This window comes from Cryptomeria japonica, chromosome 1, assembly GCF_030272615.1.
Source record: "Cryptomeria japonica chromosome 1, Sugi_1.0, whole genome shotgun sequence".
In the NCBI taxonomy this organism is placed as follows: Eukaryota; Viridiplantae; Streptophyta; class Pinopsida; order Cupressales; family Cupressaceae; genus Cryptomeria; species Cryptomeria japonica.
In genome coordinates this window covers 654292597-654302882 of record NC_081405.1, presented here as the reverse complement: position 1 = coordinate 654302882, position 10286 = coordinate 654292597, and positions in this window count along the sequence as shown.

Genomic DNA, 10286 nt, shown 5'->3' with positions numbered 1-10286 from the left:
TTATGATATATAATATGATCATTGGGACAAGCATCTATTGTTTGATACTCCATTCCAATATCTTTCATAATGGCAGATAATTCTCGGTATGAGGGAGGTAGAATATTTGATGGTGGTAAGAAAAACTCACCTATCAATCTACAGCGAAAAAAAAAGTTTGAGGTGTTAATATAAAGAATATTAATGGTACATGATTCACCATTTATTAACTATAATGACATGTATGACACACCTTAACATACATGACATTGTTATGTTGGATAAACCATTCATAACCTTCAAGTTCACCAACAACAATACAGCAGAGAGAAGAGTTGTTTGGGAGCCTTTGTAAAGGGGCTCATATGCCTTCTCAAGAAGAGGTAAATCATGAACATCAAGGTTATCCTGATCATCATGATCAACTGTGATAGTACTAAATGTGTCATGGATCAATGAATTTGTACCATCATCTTCAATTGTTTTTTTCTGGTGCATGATCGTCATCTTCCATGGGATCATTATCTTCAGCTTCGATATTCACACCTCCATGTTCCTCAACTTTGAAAACCATATTCTTCGGGTTGTGTTGGTCCATATCATGTGCCCTGGGATGCTCGACCTATATAAAAATGATCAACATAAATAAACCATGATCATGATCTCATTATCAAGTGATTTCTTATGTATATAAATTGTTAAAACAATATAATGAACAACTTACCAGTGGATGATAATCATGTCCCCCTTCAATGTGACCATGTTGCCTACAATGTTTCTTAGCTATTTTGATTAGAAGTCTTCTAGTCTTTAAGCCCTTACAAATTTTGCAGGGACAATAACATTTCCCATCACCTTTTCTTTTCAAGTTAGACCATAATCTAGCAATTGTCTCCTTATTTTGTTCTTCACTGATATTATCTAACATGGTCTTTCTTCATAGGTGAAAAAATTAGGCTATGGAAACTTCAGTGCAAAAGCTTCACAAAAATTGCAAATCGAACCAAAACCATTTAACTCTTCTTTTTCATCTTAAAACATTGAACTTAATAGAGAACGTATTTAATGTAGCTAATTGTGTGAATTTCTGAGCATTGTTTTTGCAAATTCTTACTAAAAGTTTGCTTGTTGCAGACTTTTTGAGAGACATCTTTGAGTATTCTAAGCCTTGGTTTTTGAATTTTCACTGGTAATAAGTTGGAAACTTTATGGAAGACCTGTAGCCAATCGATCTAATTTTGACAAGTTATACACCAGGCAAATAGGCATCTAGAACTAGCATTGTTTGTAGGTCACCCCTACCCTATGCCATGGGTATATGACTACCCAGAACTCCAGTTTAAGCATTAAGTTACATCATTATTGACCTTACTTTGGGATGCTATGTATGAGATTGGAACCTTTTGTAAGGTGTGATCAATGTGCTATCATAAATGCAAAGCCAAAACCATTTTGATGAGATCATGATCCCACTAATACTATTTTGCCTTGTTAATTTTGCACCCACAAAAATGATAGAACCAGATATAATATGCCATCAATGCCCATATATCGACAATGCTCAAGATGAGCCACTTAGAGGTAGAGTTTAACCACTTTCCATATAGGTAGATTATCTCTAACCTCATTTTCCCTATAGGTAACTGATTAGGTTCATTTTAGAGTCTTATTTCCAAATATGTACCTCTATGTTAGCTTTTTGCTTTATTATTTGCCTGTTTATGCTTAATCTTGTCAATTTTGCATAATTTTACTTAGTTCTTGCATCTTCAATGAAATTATATCTAATCATATCCAATCACATCAAAATGGAACAATTAATCATATTGTTGGTCTCTCCTAGAGGAATTAAATTGAACCAAATTGACTATTCCCCAATAAAATGTTTTGAAATGGTGAATGTATAAGTTTGTAGTTTACTTTCCTAGACTAGGACCCCATTTCGTCAACATTTCACTATGAAAGAGTAAATATTTTTTCTTGAAGAGAACATCTTATAGATTATGCTTCAATGTATAAGACATTTTCATAATCAATCATTCGACTTCACATGGATAAAAGAATTCACATATTCTAAATCATGATCTGATGATGTGAACAACTCATATGCAACTATATGGCATGCAAAGCATTTATTTTAACATACACTTATTCATCCACATTGTAGGGATAACAATACAAGGCTCACATATTGGTCTAAGAGGATGCCATGGTCTCACAAAGTAACCAAGAACCATATGAAATGATGGTCTTGAATCCACACACAACTAGGGAGGATCCATACGATTATGTATGACTTCCCCCTTGTTTGTTTAATGGGATTAGCCTCCAAGACATAGCTGTCAATAATCACTAAGAATGTACAAGTGGATCGTAGCTACCCATACAATAAACACTTACCCCTATACTCAAATTTTCCCAATGTTTGATTCCTTATATACACTCATCCAAGGTTATCTACGTCGATCTTGGTGAGGAATCACATCACAAAAAAGAAGGCAACATTTAAAAATAGCAAGAGTTTCACTAAACTACCAAAGATCATAAATATTGAAAGAAAGAAAAAATATTACCAATAATAAGTCAAATAAATGTGTTCAATTCCAATAGCAAATCAAACATAGCCATAATAACTACACAATAGAGAAAACTCACAATAGTGATTAAACTAATTCAAACAAGATAAAATAAAATTGTTGGCCCATGCAACAAAGATGAGAGATCATCAATAATTGAAGGAAACTTCACAATCCTTAAAAGTGCACATTACATAACTATATGACTAGAAATTGTGGCTAAATAGAATGAAGATTCATCATGACTCCAATAATAGTCCCTCATGTGTGCATTTGTGGCATGAACACAAAAACTCCTACATGGCATGGCCATGTACCTAATGGAGAAGACATGCCTAGGCTACATGCCCAAAAAACATGACTATAATAATAGTCCCTCATGCATGCATTTGTGGCCTGCACACTACAAATCCTAACATATCATGGCAATACACCTCATAGAGAAGACACACCTAGGGCCACATTGCACATAGCAACGTGTCTCACAAAGAAGACATGCATAGGGCACATGCCACATAGCAATGTGTCTTATGGAAAAATGTGCATGCATGTCACACACCAAAGCTATATGTATACATCATGAGGAACATTCATATGTTATCAAACACAACCTATTGTATCTAACATGAGTTCCTCTCTACATGTATGCAAATCTTCCAACACTAATCGCCACTAAGAAGGAATAATATAAAATGCATCTTCAAATATTTTTGTGTGTATGTGGAATTGTGTCTTTGAACCCAAATCGCTACCATCAACAACATGTAACCATCACCTACACTATATCAAAACATAAGTATGGTGTGACATCATATCTATTTGCATAATGTCAAAACAAATGCAAACATGAAAATCATCATAGCATGACAAAAATCAATCTCCACATGTTGGAACAAAGATATAAATAAGATAATAGGGTAAGAGGAAACCCATACCAAGAACCACATACCAACTATCAGCAATGCCATCAAGATAAATGTAGGATAGGATACCACTATGAGCCATCCAATGGTCCATTCTATGAGGAGAACTAGGGGATACTATCTTTGAAAGGTGTGGTCAATAGAGATAATCCCTACTAATGCCATAATATGTCACCATAGCTTCTTGAGTTTTCCATTCTTCTACTTAACACCACATTAATTGAGTTCCTCAACAGCGAGGTTGGTTCTCAATAGGATGCACAAACATGTAAACACACAAGCATGGTTTCATCATACTTGTACAACAATACAAATTCATTTTTCTAGTTAATTACTTAGTGTAAAAATAACTCCATTACATAACATAGGGCAATAATCACCATAAGTTTTCAAATAAACTGCCCAAACATCAATTGGAGTTACCCTTTATAAGGTACAAACATAATTTATTTATAACTTCAAAATTAAAATAATCACAATACATCCAAATAGGTTCAATAGTGCATGGAAATAGACAACATGATCCATAATTAAACCCATAAATTACCCTAATTGGATATGCTAATAAAATGGTGTCTCAAATAATAGAGATAGAGATCTGGACTTTGTTTCATCATACACAAGCATGGTTTCATCATACTTGTATCCAAATACACCATCCATAGATAGGTACTCAGTACCACAATCTCATGGGTACCCTTTTAGCTGAATTTACCCTGTATTTAGGTGAATCTACCCTTGTATCATTCCTTGATCTAGTATGTCATTCCACCAATCAATAATTTTTCCATATTCTTGGGAGAATACACTATCCCTTAGGTGAATATTCCATATTCTTAAATGAATCCTCCTTGTCATCATCCTAAGTCCTCTTTTTGTTAAGTCTTATCCCTCCATCTTTAGGAAAATCCACCTATCCTTATGTGAATCTACTTTCTCTTAGGTGAATCTATTTCACATAAATCATTTATATTAACCATCTTTCTTACACAAATGGTGAATTTTTCCTATCCTTAGATGACTACACTCACAGACAAGAATAAGCTATATTTTATCAATGAATGCAAATAAAAAAGAGATTACAAAGGAAACCCCTTGGTTATATAGGCCAAGATGAGGAGTAAGATATCATAAGATTATGACAAGTGTACTAATCTTATGATATGAGAAATAAAGTGATAAGATAAGATCACATGTAAAGTGATAAGTATACCATGTGAAACCTAGTAAACTTAAGTGATAAGGCATAAATAGGACCTAATCATCAAACTAGTTAGGTAATGCCCCCTTTTAACTTGAATAGGAAGCCTAAATTTAGTATGATCACATTTGATAATTCTATAAAGTTGTTATAATTTCAAAAGACTATCTAGATTTCATAATATGAGGAAGCTTGCAATATTAATCATTCATGATTGGCCTAGGATCAACCTTGAGAAGCTATGAAGGTTTAATTAACAAATTAATTGCAATATATATTATTTAGAGAAAACAACATGTTGTCTACACCTTTTAGTTTTACTGTTTGGCCATATTAGTCATCCTTGTCTCCATTCATTCTATTGTATTTTCTTCTTTCTTTGTACAAGTGAAGTCTATTATAGCATCAAAAGCATGCAAGGGTAGATATCATACTAAAAATTATAAAATTTAATTTATAATATTTTTACCATTATAAGGGCCATTTGAATTATATCCATGTGGAGGCATGAAATTTGTAGTTGAAGTAATTATATATGTGAAATAGATAATATTAATCAAACAGATCATTGATAAATATAAAAAGTTGTAGCATTGACTGTAAAGAATGTTGCTAAATCCAAAAAATTGTAGCTCGATCGCATAGATTGGTGGTAAATCTAAAAAAATATTGTGTTGTTTGTAGGGATCATTGTTAAATCTAAAAACTTGTAGCATTGATCATAAAGATTATTGTTAAATCTATGATTTTTTATTACACTAATCATTCCAAATGGTGAATAGTATATTGATTGTTATCGCTACAAGGTTGATTGGTGGTGACAACTTTGAAGAAAGCCATCATTGGATGAAAAGTACTTTTCTCTTGTCAAATATCATGTCCTTTATTGATGAAACTATGAAAGACATATTTTTATGAATAATTGACGAGCAAAGAAAAAGAAAGGCTTTATAGTATTATAATTATTTTGGTCATTTTGAAAGACAATGTTCTGAAAGGAAAGATATGAAAACACATAATCAAGGGTGTTAAAACAAGATTACGTTTGTATACTTTGGAGAAGGTTTTTTTTCTTAAATGTTCTCCATCTATACATGGGAATCTAATAAAACTATTTTTCATAGATGGCATCCATCATCTAGTTAAGTTGTGTAATAAAATAAAGCTTATGGGAGAGCGTTAAAAAATGTAAACTACTTTTAATCACACACCCTAAATAATTTGTCATATACAATCATGTCTCATATAAGAGACATGTTTGTCCATGCATACATTATTCATTTAAATATCTTTGGATCCATAAACTTGAAATAGAGAAAATCTATTCAAGCTCTCCAATTTCAACAAATCTAAGCATGATCAATCTAAAATCTATTCAAGCTCTCCAATTTCAACAAATCTCTACCCTAAACCTCATACTAATAATCTCCCTCATTCCCCTCGCATACACATCCTCTCCTCCCTCCTCAGCCCTCACCCTAAATCTGAGGTGCAGACCCAACTCAAACACCACACACAATCCCCACAACAACCAATTCCAATCCCAAATCCACTCCACCATCAAATGAGCCTGATATCTAGCCTCAACATCCATAGCCCAAACACCCATACACCCAGAATTCAATGACCTATTCTTCATAGAAGTCCAAGCATCAAAGCATAATCGAAGGGGGTTTTTTATGAGAGTTATCACAAGGACAAGACAACTCCTGGCTATTGCTTATCCTACTCTATCGGGAGGGCAAGGACCATTCATTATACTACTGTTACCATCCTCCTCTTCCCATGCAAAATGAAGGTAGGCTTCAGCCTTGTTAATTAGGGGAGGGGATTTATTGGACTCGAACCAAGGGTGCTCCCTTGGGGTTAACTGCTTTCTTTCTCATTGAAACCCCGTGAGTGAGAACAGAAGCCCCTTCGGATGCAGTTGGAAACCCCGTGAGCGAGAACAGAAGCCCTCCCTATTGTCAACTATACTAGTCAGTGTGGGTCAATCCATCCCAACCACATTACTCCTCGATTGGCCATCTGGGGGTGAGGACAGGTAATGTTGGGTGGGAGTAGACACAACAATACACTGGGAAAGAAAGAAAATGAAATTGCGAAAAAATTAGTTAAGAAAGAAATTGAAAAACAAAGAGTTCTTACCTTTCTTGTGCATAGATCGCTCTAGTGGGTGGGGAGGGGGGAGGGGGGGTAGGGAGGCAAGATTTGCATTCAAAATGAAAATGCGTTGTGTTTTTTTTTTTTAATAAAATGCCCGAGGTCGTCGAAATTCTGACGAACATGAGCATTTTTTTTAAAAAAAATCAAATTTTCACACAATGCTCCTTGTCCGTTGGAAACCTCCATCAGAATTTGACCCCAAATGTATTAGTGACGCAAAGGAAAAAGCTAATCTCCAGTTCAAATTAGAAACAATCTTGAAGGCTTATAATGAGGCCAAAGAAGGAATAGCTAACTGAGATAACACCATTGCTGAATTGAAGAGTCAATTGGTAGGACAGTACCATCAAGGTGAGTCCTCTACTTTAATGATAGCTTCTTCTCCTACACAACCTACACCTACCAGTCCTATTATAGAATTTTCCCCTTCTCCTATGCCTTCTGGTTTTCAACTAGTTGAGATCGTTCAACATGAATTGGAGAAGTTAAAACAGGATCAGGTCCTGTTTGCAAGTAAATATGAGGAAAGGGTAAAGGCCACAATTTTGAGCTTTTCTGACACAATAGTGTCTTCCATGGTGCACAATAGCATGATGAAGATTTTTTATATTTGGAATTAGTTGAATGAAGACATGGCTATTCTGGAGCCAATTTAGGATAAGTGGATGCCAAGAGAAGTGGATTTAAAACTTATGTGTGCATCCTATGATGAAGCAAGATCCAATGCTATTATTAAATCCACATGTGAGTTAGCAAAAGGTCTGACCAAGTTAGCAGAAGGAAGAACGAATGTGGAGAGGAAAGCCAACTTGTATAGGAAAGAATATTCTGAGCGTAAATTTGAATTGTTTCCTGGGGGTTTTGTTAACCAAAATCAATTGAAGGACAAACAGGTATGGCTTGATGAGATGGGAGCTAACTTGTCTCTAAGGGTGAATGGAATTATTAATACAGATGACACATCCCTATTTGTCAAGACAGTTGAAGAAATAGAAAAGATAAAGTCACATTATGGCTTTTTGAATTCAGAGGTTAACAAAGTGATAAACTCTTGGAAAAGGTTACTCATGTTGAAGGAGAAAATTTTTGGCTACTCATGGCTAGCTGATGACGTGTTCCAAGAGTGGACCAAGAAATATGCGGTGCAAGAAGAAGGAATCCCAGAGTAGTTAGAAGATGTTACAAAGGAGCAACAAACTGAAGAGGTCATTGATACTGAAAAGGACTTGTAACTGTTTCTTGGAGGACATTGCAGTTTGTAACAAACTTTTCTTAGGAATGTCCGAAGCTTGTATGCATCCATGATGTTATAAATGGATACCAGGACTAATAGAAAAGGGATCACAAGAAATTTTGTAAAGAAACTACAGAAATATATCTGGGTTTTCTCTAGCTATCACAGAGAATACTTTAAATCATGTAAGATTATTTTCAAAATGAATATAAAGATACAGATCAATACTTTTCAGGCCTAAATCTATGTTGTCTTTTGGTGTGCACTCATTAATTTGTTGGTTTCATTTGAATAGTCTAGGGTTATTTGATTAAACATGGATTGTAAGGCAATCATATGGATGTGTTTCTAGCTTTTCTCTTCAAGGGAGAGGAATTAAATATGCATGAAATATCTCTATCAGTAAATTAATTGTTTGCTCATTTTGAATTTAATGAACAGTTTTAGTTTTAAGAGGTTAAAACTCATGTATATGTTAGCCATGTATGGGGTTAATTAAGGCCAAGGTGGTGAAATGTATGCGATTCTTCAGTTTTGGAATTCTAATTTGATCTGGGTGACTCTGTAGCCCGAATAAGGCACTAGTATCTAGTTGTGGTTTTCTTTCTATTTCTCTTGGAGATCAATACTGAAAATGAGTATAAGCTTTTCAATTAATGTTTTAGTTCTATTAAGGTGATGAAGTCCATAGGTTTCTAGCATCGGTTTACTATGGATCTCAAATTTTAAAAGTGTGAAAGTTTTCACAGAAGGTATACCCACCTAAACTTTGGATAAGTTTGAAGTGTAGATGGTTTTGTTAAAACCTTGTTATATGTTTTTTCTAGAGTTATGTTGTTCCTCGGTGTCCTCTTCATATGCAAACATAGTTTATTGTATTCCTAACAGGGAGGAGAGAAGGGAATCAGAATTTGAGAACAACAAAAGTGGCGACTCTGTTGGGGAGCAGTCATAGTGTATATCTATGTTATAGATTGGTGCCTGAATTAGTTTGGAAGTTTGTTTGGATATCTATGTGTTGTGGAAGATTGCCTTATCTCTCATTTGTGCTATCTTTCTCTTTGAAAATCTTCTTGATTTGTTAAATCTTTGCAAGTGATTTGTTTAAAGATTTTTTTCTTATTTCCCATAGTCTTTGTGGGTGGCGACTCTGACAAGTATAACTAGTGCTTTTGAATAAGTATAATTCTTTTAAGAAAAACAAGCACAATGCAGAGAGGAAGGAACACCAGGTCATTCATGAGGAAGCATCCTTAAGAGACATTGCAAGAGGGATTACCTGAACAGGCACGAAGAGGCCAGAAAAGATCAGTTGTACATGAGCCATCTAATGTTTCTTGGATACAAAAATGCATTAATACGGGTAAGTCATCTGATAGACCCATATATGCAAATTCAAATTCTTCTTCCTATGAATCCGATCAGGACATTTTGGGTTTTCATTATGGGTTATTTGGTAATAATGAGGTTGTCCAAATTTTAAATCAGAAGATCTCTCATGCTAGTTTTTCTGGGAAGGATAGGAATAGTTCAAATATTAAAATGGATTTTGTGCCTAGGACAATAGATGGGAATATTAGTTTAATTGATATAGACCAAGTCAATATATCAGATTCTGAAGAAATGTTCCTCGATGAAGATAATTTGTCCTAAGAAATTGAGGCCCTTAATAGAAGAGTCCATCACTTAATATCTTTGAGAGCATAGAAGGAAGCAAATAAAGAAAAGGAAGTGAAAGCTAAACTGATTGAGAGGGACATGCTTCTAAGGCAGATTGTTGATGTTGAGTTATTCACTCAAGAGAAAGCTAAAAGTGAGGATGAAGGTCGAGTCATCAGAGAAAATTTAGTTCCCAAAATCAACCCTGTGTACAAATTTGTTGTGCAACCAAATAGAGAGGTCTTAAGTGATCCACAACCTGTTAGGAATAACATTGATAAAGGAAAATAGAAGTGTATGGAAGATGGGTCTGGGTCTAAAACTACAACAGAAATCTCTTCTATGTTGTCTACACATGAGAAAGAGACAGATAGGATGAGGAAAGAGGAGGACCTACAAAGGGAATTGGACAAAGCTGAGTTAGAGGCAACCAATCAAGAGGTTAAACATAAAAATAGTTATCTAAAGGATCCCCCTATAATTTTTCCTTCAGTGGACCCAAGTAAAGCTTTACTTCATCCTACCCTACTCCCTCCAGTAAAAATCCA